Source organism: Lissotriton vulgaris, chromosome 10 (assembly GCF_964263255.1).
Source record: "Lissotriton vulgaris chromosome 10, aLisVul1.2, whole genome shotgun sequence".
NCBI classification, from domain to species: domain Eukaryota; kingdom Metazoa; phylum Chordata; class Amphibia; order Caudata; family Salamandridae; genus Lissotriton; species Lissotriton vulgaris.
The window spans coordinates 1,102,571,903-1,102,586,529 of NC_141698.1; the positions used below are offsets into that span (position 1 = coordinate 1,102,571,903).

General features: G+C 46.9%; 1 protein-coding gene across 1 annotated transcript in view; it reads left to right on the plus strand.

Annotated features, from left to right (window-relative positions):
- DAZL (deleted in azoospermia like) overlaps positions 1-14,627 on the plus strand; it is a 787,422-nt gene that overhangs the window by 738,101 nt on the left and 34,694 nt on the right. The window lies entirely within an intron of this gene.

The following is a 14,627-nucleotide window of genomic DNA, read 5'->3' on the forward strand; positions in this document are numbered from 1 at the left end:
GTGTGGGGACTTCTGTGTCCTATTTTTGTTATTCTATTGGGGCGCCATTTTATCTAGTTTGGTTCCCTGTCTATTGCTTTTTGTGACAGTCTGGCCAACTGGCATGATTTGTGATATTTAGGGTTTTGGTTTGTGATGGGGGATGGTGGTTATGTGAGGTCTATTTTGTCAGATTGTTTTCTTATGTGATGTCTTTGCCATTTGTTTAATGCAAGGTGATTTTATGCCTCTTTTCATAATTTGTGCAAGAATTCCTATATTATGCTTTATTGCTATTTCAGAATTTTTATTTGTAGTCATTCATTTATTTGTGTTGACTGCTTATTTGATATCCTGACCTTGTCATCGTCAGGGCATACTGTATTTATTTCCTCTTGCTTTCTTTTCTTTTCTTTGTTTTAAAAGAGGGAGATGTGTTATATTCTGGTCTTCTCCTTCTCTGCTGCTCAGCCTGTGTGTGTGATGTCATTGGAACGTTCGTGTATGCATGGTTTGAATGTGTGATCAGTTTGAGTGAGTGGGGCTGAGCAGCTGGATGCTGCTCCCGGTGGGGCCTTCCTTACTACCAACTATGTCTAATAAACCAACTTAAGAATACCTACTATTATTGGATTTACTTATTTTACAATGTACATTTAACATTGTAACAAGTATCCAATAACCATTACCATTCCTTCCCTCCAACCAGCCAGGAATCATTCGTTTAATTAGCCTGTCATAAAGTCATAAAATCCTCCCTGGGGCTCTACTGTTAGTATCAGGCTCCAGCTCAGTTCAATAAGAAGGCCTGGGGCACAACGGAAGTCAATGCCTCCCCGGTAGTACCTCTTTATCTTCGGCCCGCTCGGGGCCCTTGCGTCGACCTCAGTTGCGGGGGCACAATGATCAGCCAGAGGAGGCCCAAGCTACTCCAGCGTTCTTCACGGGCCTCCCTTCGGCCCCAAGGCCGTCCAGTTCCTCTTCTGGCGGGGAGGGAAGGCTCTCTGAACTCCCCGAGCCCTCCGGCGTGAGGATTCCCCTGTTCCCGGGCTCGCAGTGACGTGAGCGGCCCAGGGACAAATCAGCGGGTGAGAAAAGCGGGCACAGGCAGTGTCAGCCAATCGCTGCGCAGCTCCAAGTGGGGGGCGTGTCAAGGGGAGTGTCAGTGTTTCACCCCACCACGTGAAAAGGGTGAAGCAGGCTTCCGGCCTAGGGCGGCCCATCAGGAATTCCGGCGGCCCTCTCCTGACACCGGGGGCCGCCGCGAGGCACAATTGATGGGGCTGGCCTGAGGAGGGATCGCTGGGCTGCGGCGCTGACAGGGGAAGCCCTGAGGACTCACGGAACCGCATCGCTGGCAGGTACAGCGCCTGAGAGACAGAAAGCGCTTGCGGTGAATTAGAGCCTGAGAGGGCTTCGCAGTTTCTGGGTGGCCAGCGCTTCTCTAAGGGCTTAAAAGAGAGCGCGTGAGGGGCAATTAGACAGGACAGGGCACTCGACAGTTCAATACAGGGACCCAGCGCTATGAAGGGGGTAATACTCCTGCAGGCAATTACAGCGCTGAGCCTCAGGCAGTACAGACAGCTCAGGGAGCTAGATGAGGTTGCCAGATCAGACAGGACAGCAGTTCAGTTAGAGGGGCTCAGTAGGACAGCGCAGGCCCAGGCAAAGGCAGGGGCAGCACGGTCCAGTACCTGGTTGGTTCCCCAGTAGTCCTGGTTAGCACCAGTAAGCTTCTTGGCGCTTGTTGGTTCTGGCACCCTTTGGTTGCAGTTTCTTGGTTTCTTCAGGAAGGGGGGGTGGGGGTGTGAGTTGAAGGCTTTCCTCAGCAGGTCACTTCAGGTGGTCCCTGGGCTCCCCTTCCGCTGGGCCAGATCAGTGGGCTAGTTCAGTGTTCCTCACTCAGCTTGGTGGGCAGCGCCTAAACCCTGTTACCCCCAGTGGTATAGGTTCCTGACTAGGCCCTACCGCCTAAGTCTCCTGCGTAGGTTCTCCCCAGGTCAGTGATGCCTCAACAACTGACTGGAAAGTTTCCCTCCCTTTCCTTATATAGCAACAGTTGGCAGTGGCAGTTGGTGTCACCTCCCCTGTTCTAAAAGGTTCCAGGAGCTTCCCTCATTCTAGCTATGGCCAGGCTGGTATCGCAACATTGTTAAAGGGTTCCATCCAGCTCCTGGCTACTAGAGTGCGTCTAAAAAGACCACGCTGCAGTAGCAGGGGTCAGTGGCAACCAAGTTAAGGGAAGAAAGCACCTGCACCTTAACATTGATAAGCAATGAGGGGTGCCCAGAGTCCTAAAGCCAACAAAAAAAAATAGGTGGGAAAAATGAGGCCAAGGCGAGAAAAAAATAGAAAAGACCACCCTAAGGCTGACAGGTCTAACACTAGCCTTCCCAGATGTTTAGGAGTATATATACTCTGTCTCCCATCGTCCGCAAACGATACTATTTGGCTTACTGCTTGTAATGTAATGTAATGTAATGTAAAAAACATTTCTACCGCGCAGCTTCCACTCCAAGGAGTATCTTGCTTGCTGTTCTGATTCAGGCATGTGAATCTATGAAAGATACCCCAATACTGTATCTTTCATAGATTCACATGCACCCACCACCCTCCCCGGCGAGACAGATCTTTATTTGAAATCCATGCTTCCCACTTGTGCTAAGAAAATCCGAGGAGAACTGCTGGGAAGGTTCTAGAGGGTTCTGGCAGCTAATTAGTTGGAACTATTTTTTAGTTCTTTTCATATAATAATGTAGATAGGCTACTACGTTTTGGGCCTTCTAGGCTTTTTCTACTTCTTAGCGTACTACAGTTTCTTACTAAGGCACTACTTTTGTATATATATTTTTACCGTGGGACTCCTGCCTCGGTACTGGATAACTGTAGTTACAGGTAAGTAACTTGTTTTCTTTGTCAATTTTACTGATAATCTGTGATATATATGAAGACAATTGCAATGCCTCTGCCTTTCTTCTCCATACAATCCACTCTAAAAATACAGCCTCTGTTATGGTAGGTTCAACTGCAAACAGCGGTTCTGAGTTATTAGACCTCCTACCTGTGGGCAGTTGACCAGATTTCCTGGTCTTGGACTGGCGCAGACTGGCTTGTCTTATACGTGTCTGTGCCACAGCTGTGACTAAATAGCTGCATGGGAGCGAAAGTCCGGCTCAGGGCACTAGACCGCTAACCGCTCTCGATTTCGTGTCCAACAAAAATAGTGGCTTGAGTCAGAATTCCCTGTGACCATCCTTGTGCATTAAAAGTACTTGTCTTTCCCTACAAAGGAAAGCACTAGGCTGGACATTAATTTTATTGTGACGCTGGGACTGGTATTTATTCTTGGGCATGAGTAACCCTCTCACCTTCCTGAGAAACCTGTGTTTGCTCGCCTACCCCACCACAGAGTATGAATGAATGAATGGCGTTTTTATACCGCGCAAAACTTAGCCCCAAGGGGCATCAAGGCGCAATACGAACAGACATAGAAAGTCCAGACTCCAGATAGGTAGACCAAAGGCCATTTGGGAGAGCAAGAATCTAATATGCTTGAGAGAAAAGCCAGGTTTTGAGAAGTTTTTTGAAAATTGTCAAGGAGGATTGACTGGTGAGCTCAAGGGGAAGGGAGTTCCACAGTTTGGGAGCCAAGGTGGAAAAGGCTCTACCTCCCCATCTAACCTTAGCAAACCTAGGGACTACCAGCCTATTCTTTGAAGATAAACGGAGCGTTCTAGTGGGGGTGTAGCCACACAGAAGAGATCTAATGCTTTCAGATCCTGAGCCATGGATAGCACCATGGGCCAGACAGAGAATTTTGAAAGAGATCCTAGATGGAATCGGAAGCCAGTGAAGGTCCCTTCTGGCCATTGTTGCAGATGTCCTCCTAGGGAGGCTTAGAACCAATCTGGCTGCAGCATTTTGCACCATTTGGAGGCGATGGATAGAGAGCCTTTATTGATGCCACCATAAAGGGCATTAGAATAATCTAGCCTCGATAGTACTAGGTCAGCTGTTGCTTGTTTCCGGGCTGCCAAGGACAGGTAAGGGACAATTTTCTTTAAGATTCTGATGGTGCCACAGCAAGTAGACACTGTCCTATTTACCTGGGGGTCGAAGGAAAGGGCGGGATCAATTTGTACTCCAAGGTTCTTAGCAATAGGGGTGGGAGTCGGGCAATCTCCCAGGGATGGAGGCCACCAGTCCTTTGACCAGAGATCTTGGCTCCCTCCAAAGACCATAACTTCGGTTTTTTCACCGTTCAATTTTAAGAAATTACCTGTCATCCAATTGGAGACTGCCTCCATGCAAGCTCTAAACTTGGAGGCGATCTCACAGACTGGCTGGGTGATGGATACCAAGATCTGTGTGTCATCAGCATATGACAGCACGTCCAGGCCAAAGGATCTTACCACCTGTGCAAGTGGGGTAACATAGATGTTAAACAGTAGAGGGCTCAATGAAGAGCCCTGGGGAACCCCACATTGCACCTTTTGGGGATCGGAGAGGAAGTTGCCCATTTTTACTCTCTGCTCCCTGTGATGGAGAAAGGAGGAGAGCAAGCTGAGGGCAGAGCCTCCTAGTCCGATATCCTTGAGCCTGGAGATAAGTATTGACGGGGACAGGTTGTCAAAAGCTGCTGTGAGATCTAACAACACAAGCAGCGAAGGATGTCCCTTGTCAACCTCAGATCGAATTTTGTGTGTCAAGAGAAGAAAGGATCGTCCTCTGGTCAGCAGAGGTTAAAGGCCTCAATCCTGTGGGGTCTGATAGGGGAGTAAATAGCGACCTGTCTAATATTCATTAGGCAAACCGTTGTCACTGTACGGTGCAAAGGTCTGGCCCCCCTGAACATACCTGCATCTGGACCTCCGATCGGTCAGGGCCCTTGTGGCCCTGGCTCAGCACCTTGAGGCACCCACCTCACCTCTCCCCCCATGCTTTCTCTAGCTCCCTGTGAATTTTTGTGCCACTGCTCTCAATGTTTCTGCCCTTTCTTTCACTCTTTCTGTGTCTTGGGTGCCAATTGTCCTGATATTTTTGTGTTTTATGCCATTTCTACTGCTTTCTTTTGTATTTTTCTTGCCCTTTTTACCATTTCTCGGTCTTTGTGCAATTTCTCGTGTTCTTGTTTTCTCTAGCTTTTTTAAACCTTTTTACTATCTCTTTTGCTCATCTGTGATCTTTGTGCCATGTCTCTATCTGCTATCTCTGACTCTGCATGCCCCTTACCGTGTCCCTTTCCGGCATTCTCTGCACTCCCTGCTTCCTCCCCTCCTATTCTTACCTGATCCTCAAACCTCTCTCCTTCCCTCTCTACTGCCAACCGCTGTCCGACTCAGCCCCACCCCACACTCCTTCCACCTACCATGACCTACTTCATGGTGGCCACAGCACCAATGTGCCAATAACACCCCAAAGGCAAGCCTGTCTATACCAGTCCCAGCAGCTGAAACCCTATTCCACCTCTGACCCACTAATACCCCACCACTCTTCTTTACACCCTAAACCCCGGACGCCACACCACCCTCTGCCAGACTGCACAACATGAAGGGAGCTTTCACAGGGTTCTTTTCCTGCTTCACCTGCACCACTGCTCCTGCAACCCAACATCCACCAAGAACATCCTCAACACCCAACCCTCACCCACTCTTTCACCTACCAGCAAACACACTCCCTTCCCCCAAACACCAATATCATGCATGCTCTTTAACACTTGCTCTCTTAGCAAGTATGCCACAGAGATCTGCAACCTCTTTGATGGCATCTCTTGGACCTCGTCTTCCACATGGAGACATGGCTGCCAACAGTTTTAATGTCATAGTGCCAGAGCTTGTTGTCGCTATACCCAGCGGATACAAGATCACCAGGCAAGACTGCCTAAACAGACCTGAGGAAGAATCAACATCATTTATAAGCACACTTTCAACTGTACCGCCTCAACAGAAGCTGTAACAAATTACATGAAACACCTCCGCATTAAAATACAAATCACAGCAAATTTCACCCTGGCACGACCCTGGTCTGCTGTCCTCTATCCCTTGAGCCAAGTTCACTAGCAACATTACAGACTTAATTGCTCCACTTGTTTTCAACTCCAGCGCATTCATCGTCCATAGGAGACCTCAGTTATCCAGTATTGGGGTATCTTTCATAGATTCACATGCATGAATCATTCCCAGTCGCCGAGGCGGGAGTCCCACCGTAAAATGCAAAAGCAGGGCCTAAGTAAGTAACAGTAGTAGGCTAAAAGAAAGCCAAAGGGCCTAAATCTTAGTAGCCTATCTACATCATTATATGAAAAGAACTGAAAAATAGTTCCAACCAATCAGCTACCAGCACCCTCTAGAACCTTCCCAGCAGAGGCAGTTTTTCTACGATTTTCTCCGCACGTCGTGTGGAAGGGAGTCTACCTGAGTGCTTACTCAGTTCTTCACTTCATTTCTTCAGGATGTCTGACAAGAAGGCTCTTTTTAGATCATGCAGGACCTTTGAGAAGTAGAGGGTCCATGTGGATGACCAACATAAAGATTGCATCTACAGCCTATATCCAAAGCATGTTGCTAAGGATTGTAGAATTTGCCGGACCTTCCCTACTAAAACTCTAAAGGACAGGGAGGCAAGGTTACTTTTATGGTTAAAATCTTCTTCGGCAGAGGAAGATGACAAGGCCTCAACTTCTAGTAAAAGGGCTAGATTGCATGACAGCTCTTCCATTGAGTGTAGAAAACATCACAAGGCTTCTCATGATGTTTCTGACCATTCACAGAGGTCACCTAAACTTTCCCCTGGGTCAATGCTGTGTTCGCCCTCTGAGGGATCTAAGAAACAATCGACCTCTGAAACCGTAGTTAAACCCCAGGTCAATACTCTTACTGTGGCTTCATCATCAACCGTTTCTGTGACTTCTGCTGCCCCTTTGTCGACGGCTACTGTCTCCACTATAGCCATCTCTTCACCTATTGTGTCAACCAAGATCTCTGTCACGTCTAAAAAGCCGGTTCTTGAACACTCGTCGACGAAGAGTTCATCTTTTAAGTCTCATCAACAAAGTTTCCATCAACGTCAAAGGTATCTATCTTTAAAGTCAACCTCGCCGGTGTCGACTATGTCCTCGGCGACTGTTCCATCGACACCTACGCCAGTGATGACCCAGTTGACGATGAGCCCGTCGACGAAAAATTTGACGACGATTCCACCAGTCTCTCAGCAACCATTACTTTCACAATCAACGTCTATATCATATACACATTTTCAACTAAAGACTTATCAAAGACAGGTTGACAGTAAGATATCTTCTCTCTTACCATCTCATAGCTTGGAAACTTATGTTGAAGACAAAGATTTTGACGGTGAAGATGACGAGGGACCGTTTGGCATAGCTCGCCACCCCTCTGAGCTTAACATAAAGTGCCAAGAAGACGACGGCGAGGAGGAGTACCAGGAACACTTATTAGGAAGATCTTACTACGCCATATCATTGACCTCCCAGAAGGGAGTTGGGTCATAGAGAGATGAGTCATCTTCCTCCTACGCTCATTCAAGATCTCCAAGCCATGCTGCCGGATTACCGTCAAAGGTTTCCCAGACAATCCACCTCCACCAACGGAGGTGCCGGACTTGTTACCTCAGACAGAGGTTCCTACTTCACCGCCTCACCCTTCTGGTTCATTACCACAAATACACCATGATACTTCCTTGGAGGGGGAAGAGGTCAAAGAGGTTGAGTTACCTGACAAAACTAATAGTGTGTATCCTTGGGATTATTATATCATACCAATGCATTCTCCACCCATTCCTCAGCTTTCGGATTCTCCCCCTGAGGACATCGGGGGTTTTCACAACTTGATGCAACATGCAGCAACCAGATATCAATTGCCGGTTACAGTAGAACACGCAGATTGTTTTTTACATGACTTCAAATAAGAGTATAGAAAATTCACACGAGCGGTTCCTATCATTGATTATATTTGGAATGAAGTTATTAAGATTATGACAACGCCTGCTTCCATTCCGGCTGTACTCCCTCGCATTAAGAAAATGTACTGTGCTCCTCCTGATCTTGTCTAATTGGTCATCCCTGACCAGATTCAGTAATATCGCAAGCCGCCCAACAAAGATCCAAAAATCCAGCTACGCCAATTAACAACACCGCCTGATAAGGAAGGACGGAGGTTAGACCATATAGGTAAAATGTTTTCCACTATGGCAGCAGCCTCTTATTATAGCAGTGAATTATTTGGCAATGCTCGGCTGTTATGACTGCCAGATGCGGTCAGATTTGGCGTTGTTTGTGGACCTCATCCCTGAGGATAGTAAACAGGACGCAAGGAAGAAACTTCTGGAGGGAGAACGAGCCACATCTGAGATCATAGATTGCGCTCTGGACATTGCAAACACCAACTTTCGCCAACTTGCCGGAGCTGCAGTACTTGGACGCCAGGGATGGCTTAAAGCTACATCTTTTAGGCCAGAATTGCAAACTAAGATTTTAGACCTGGCTTAAGATGGAGAATCCTTATTCGGAAAGCACATTGATGCAGCCCTCCTTGTTATAAAGACGGATACTGATACGTCTAAATCGTTGGGCGCTCTACAATACATGCAAGGAGCATTCCGAGGTGCAGGAGATCGTGGTTTTGCATCAAGGAGAGGATATCCAACAAAACAGGCAGTATCAGACAGCCTTACAGCCAATCATCTTACCGACAATCCTCTTCAACTAGTTTCTCCCGTCAGGGCGGACGAAAGCGATCGAACAATCAAGGTTGCGATACCAACAGTAAGCAATGATTTACGCAGGATGCCAGTCATCCTTCCCTCAATCCCGTAAGTCCCCACCCGTGGGCGCAAACATTTGAACTTTTGCTCACAAGTGGCAGCAGATCACTTCGGATCGTTGGGTTCTAGACCTAGTCAACAATAGGCACACCCTGGAATTCATCAAACGGCCACCTACTACCCCGCCGAGGGGTCCTTTACTTACTGTTCAAAGAAGCCTGAAAAATGCTCTGCAAGAATGCAATTGTCTCAAGGGGGAACCAGGTTCTTTTCTCGTTTCTTCCTCATCAAGAAGAAATCGGGGGAGAGGCGCCCGATTCTGGACCTCTGCGAACTCCGCAAATTCCTGAAGAAGCAGAGTTTCCGGATGGTCACACTTGCCGAAGTTTTAAGCTGCCTAAAAGAAGGGGATTTTATTGCTTCTCTGGGTCTGTAGGATGCGCACTTTCACATCCCCTTACATCTCAAGCATCGCAAATACCTTCGATTCACAGTGGCTGGCGTCCACTATCAGTTCAAGGTGCTCCGGTTCGGACTGAAATCGGCACCATGGTTCTTCACGAAATGTGTGGCACCAGTGGCTGCGACATTGAGATCTCAAGGAATACAAGTTTTTCCTTGTCTCGACGATTGGTTGCTCAAAGATCCTTCGGAACAGGCAACCGAAGACGCTATCTCAACATGTCTGCATCTCTTTTCAACTCTAGGCCTCACTCTCAACGAAAACAAGTTGCAGCTACGTCCTCTCCAAGTGATTCCTTTTCAGGGAGCAATACTGGACTTGATACAGTGCAAAGCATTCTTGTCAAAGGACCGCCAGTCACATCTTCAGAAATTGGCAATATCAATCGCAAAAAGAAAGTCCGTTTCTGGCCGGATGTTCGCTTTTCTTCTGGGGATGTGCTCATCTGCAATAAACCTCGTACCATTGGCACGACTCAGAATCAGACCTTTGCAGGAGGAATGGCACCTACAATGGCAGCAAGCCTTAGGGTCGTTAGAAGGGGTCACATTGCGCATGATAGATTCCCTGCATTGGTGGTCTCAGACAGCGAACTTGGCTCCAGGCCTCACTTTCCTGCCAATGGCTCCAGAATTTGTTTTAACAACCAACCCTTCCTTGGAGGGATGGGGAGGCCATCAGCAAGATTTGCAGATTCAAGGAAGATGGTCCCAATGATACTGTCAACAGCATATCAACATATTGGAGCTTCGAGCCATTTTTCTCTCTCTGCAGGCATTTCTCCCGAGGATTGCGGGCTCCTCTATGTGGGTCCGTACCGACAATACGACCAGCATGTATTACATCAACAAACAGGGGGGAACAAAATCACTGTCTCTTTCGTAGGAGGCTCAGGAGCTGTGGGAGTGGGTCACATTCCACAAGATAATCCTGGGAGCAGAGCACATCAAGGGGCTTCAAAACACTTTGGCCGACACCATGAGCAGGTCTCTCTCGGGCTTTCACGAATGGGAATTGGAGCAGAAGCAGGTGAACTGAATCTTCCAAGTTTCGGGCAAACCAGCACTGGATTTATTTGCAACGATAGAGAACAGAAAATGCCAATATTACGCCAGCAGGTTCCCTCAAGAGGGAAAGCCCTGTCCATGCAATGGTTAGGGATTTGTGCATACGCTTTTCCCCCAATACCTTTGATTTCAAAAGTGCTCCGCAAAATGAAAAGGAAGGGCTGATGTCTCATCCTGATTGCACCCCGTTGACCAAGGCAATATTGGTTCCAGGAGCTGCTTCTACTATCTCAGGACAAACCTATCCGTCTGGTGACAACACTCCCAATGTTTAACAACAAGGGGTGGTGATGACAGAGTTTCTGAATTAAACAGAATACTCTCACCCAGTCAAGAGATCAGGGCTAGATCCAACACCGTTTTTTAGCTCACTGCACCATCCCAGCGCAGAACCTGGCTATATGCAAATTAGTCTGTTCCTGTCCCAGTGCATGATGGGAACAGGGCAAACCAAACTACCAAGCCAATTCTTACTACTGGGAAGGAAACAAGCTTCCGGGGACCGGTTTCTGGCATTTCAGCCGTCGTCGGCCCGGCTTGCTTGAATTGCTAAAAAACGGTGTTGGATCAAGCCGTGATCTCTTGACTGGGTGAGAGTATTCTACTTAATTCAGAAACTCTGTCCATCACTACCCCCTGTTGTTTAATTATTTTGTCCACCATAAGCGTGGAAGGCTATACTCAGACGTGAGTCCCTTGCTCATTGCACCATCAGGATTCAAGCAAGCCGGGCCGAAGACGGCTGTAATGCCAGAAACCGGTCCCCGGAAGTTTGTTTCCTTTCCAGTGAAAGAATTGGCTCGGTAGTTTGGTTTGCCCTGTTCCCATGATGCACTGGACCAGGGACAGACTAATTTGCATATAGCCAGGTTCTGAGCTGGGATGGTGCAGTGAGCTAAAAAAACGGTGTTGGATCAAGCCCTGATCTCTTGACTGGGTGAGAGTATTCTGCTTAATTCAGAAACTCTGTCCATCACCACCCCCTGTTGTTTAATTATTTTGTCCACCATAAGAGTGGAAGGGTATACTCAGACGTGAGTCCCTTGCTCATTGCACCATCAGTATTCAAGCAAGCCGGGCCGAAGACGGCTGTAATGCCAGAAACCGGTCCCCGGAAGCTTGTTTCCTGTCCAGTGAAAGAATTGGCTTGGTAGTTTGGTTTGCCCTGTTCCCATGATGCACTGGGCCAGGGACAGACTAATTTGCATATAGCCAGGTTCTGAGCTGGGATGGTGCAGTGAGCTAAAAAACGGTGTTGGATCAAGCCCTGATCTCTTGACTGGGTGAGAGTATTCTGCTTAATTCAGAAACTCTGTCCTACACCACCCCCTGTTGTTTAATTAACACTCACAAGGTTGTCAAGGGAGAGGGGTCAAATACTTCATCCAGATCCACAGTCGCTGCGCTTGCACGCATGGCTCCTGATTTCTTAGAATTCAAAGATCTGAGCATCTCGAAGGACTGTTGTGAGATTTTGGCTAAGTCTTGTGCTCAAAGTACAGTCAAGACTTATCGCTTAAAATGGAAGCGCTTTTGTTATTGGTGTGAGGAGAATGTCCACCCTATCCAAGCTCCTGCAGAACAAATTCTTTATTAATTCAATTCAATTCAAAGAAGTCTTTATTCGATTGGTGCATCATAAAAGACATATATTACAATATATACATCAATAAAAATTTTTGTATAAACTGGATAAAAACATCTAAGACCATATTAAATCACTTATACAGGCTTCTTATGAATGAATACAAGATTTAGCAATAGCACAAAAATTACCAGAGAATCACAAAATATAATCAACTATTCATAAGCAGGTAAGCATAAAACATTGTTAAACCCCTAGTTATTTGTTTTTGATGAACCTGGTTCTAAGAATCCAAGCCCATCCTAAATATTTTGCTACACCCGCTACAATTAATGGGGACAGATTAGTTTTTAGAATTCTGCTGGCATCAACAGCCGAGGGAGTACCTAGGCTTCTACAGAGCGGGCTTAACCATTTGGCTCTGGGGGCAACATACAGAGGACAGACAAACATAAAATGGTTTAAACTTTCACCCTGGCCATTGCAGTTTGGGTAATGCCCAGTCCCACCAGAACCCCACTCTTTGGTGAACTCCCTTAGTGGCAACGAACCACATCTGAACTGGTGGAATAATTTGCGATCCAGGGGCTTTGTTATCATGTCCCAGTATTTTTCAAGCTTGGGAGCGTCTTTAAAGACGATAAATAGACTAGTAAGATTGCTAGAACTCAGTCTCAGATGTCTATTAAGAACCACCCAGTCCCAATAATGCAATTTTAAGTCTTTTTTTAGAGGGAAAGATTACAGATTCGGGATCTAACCACAGATCGCCATACCCCAAGGCATGCAGGGTTGATCTTAAGTCCTTAAACCAGCCTATGTTTAATGAACCAGGAAGATCTCTAACCTCCAAACAAGCCCTAGCATATAAATGGAGTTCCGGCGTCGTCCATAGACGTCGCCAGAATGCCAATGGACGAAATCTCGCCTGGTCCTCCACAGATTGGCACCCGAGATCGTACAAAAGCGGGATCCGCGGAGTTGACTGAGGCAAACCCGTTGCCACCCTGAGGAATTTATTTTGGGCTGATCTCAAGGGGTCCAATTTGCTAAAGCCCCATAATTCCACCCCGTATAAAACAGAGGGTAGAACTTTTGAACCATAAATCTTAACTAGTGGTGAAATTGGCCGAGTAAAAGAGCCTTTATGCTCTTTAATCAAAGCACCACCTATCTGCAGGTGCTTTAAAGCCATAAGCTCAACCTGGTGGGACCAACTTAGGGTCTCGCTGAATGTAACTCCCAAGTAGGTAAACAACTTGGTTTGTTCCAGGGGAGTACCCCCCCATAGTAATCCTTGCAGTGATCTGATTGTGTCCTCTTAAAACCATACATTTTGTCTTAGACACATTCACCTCGAGCTCATGTTCGCTGCAGAATAACTCAAACCTCGACAGGGCCTGTTGAAGACCCTGTCTGGTTTTTGAAATCAGAAGAGTATCGTCAGCGAACATGAGCAAGGGAATTTTCATTCCAGCTAAAGTCGGGGCGTCTGTGGGATGGTTATCAAAATAATTAGTAACCCTGTTAATATATAAGGAAAAGAGGGTAGGGGCTAGAACGCACCCTTGCCTAACACCTTTGGCAACAGGACACCTATCCGTCACCTCCCCTGGTTTGCCCCAGCGTACTTGGGCATAGGTATGTGCATGTAAATTCACCAGAAGGCGTACAAGGGGGGCTGGCATACCCAGTTCTAGTAAACACTTCCACAACCCAGCCCTCGGAACAAGGTCAAAAGCAGACCTCAAATCCACGAAGGCTGCGTAGAGGTTACCTTTACCTAAAAGAACCGTCTTCCAATAAAGAAGCATAAAACGGAAGGCCTGGTCTAGGGTACTCACATGAGACCTAAAACCAGCTTGAAGTGGGGTTAGGATATTATACTCTTCAATCCATTCCTGGATCCTGGCAAGGACAAGACGGGCTGTGATTTTGTGCACTGCGTCTATAAGGCTGATCGGCCGTTGTTGGATGGAACCGACTGATCACCTGTCTTATATATAGGCAGGATTTCAGCCCCTGCCCAGGACTCAGGAACCCTTGCACCTGTGGCTAAGGCATTAACCAAATGAACTAGATAGGGTACCCAAAGGTCATGGTCTTGTTGGAATAAATCAGCTGGGATGCAGTCAGGACCAGGTGCCTTTCCCCTTGGAATAGATTGCAAGACTGATTTTACATCTCCACTCGTAAACTCTAGAGGATCAACCGACAGTGGCCAGCAAATATTATCCTGCGCGCTACTGAGGCACCTAAATTGTTCCTCAAAGTAACGAACCCATTGTTGTTGATCCACCGAGGCTGGGCTTGGACGGTCATCCTGGGACAAGCCCCATTTAAGTAAGTGCCAAAACCGTTGCATGTTCCTGGAACTACATGCTTCTGTTAATGTTAACCACCGTTCTTCATCCCAGTTGGCCTTGGCAGTACGTTTAGCAACATTAAATGTCTTCCTACAAGACCTGATTAAAGTAAGATTCTTATGTTTTAAAGCTTTAAACAGTTCTACATGGGTCCGACGGCACTCATTATTGAACCAGTTGGAGGTTTTCTTATTCCCCCTATTTCTCCTTTTGGAAATAGACTTTATAAACAATTTTTTTAAAGACGTAAAAAAAACTGGAATGGGTGTCGGTAATGATTGTGTTAATCACCTCCTGTGAATCACATTTAGAGATTTCTGCCAGAGAATTAGAAACCAAAGATCTGATCATTTTACGTGTTTCAGCATCGACACAGATTTTTGGCC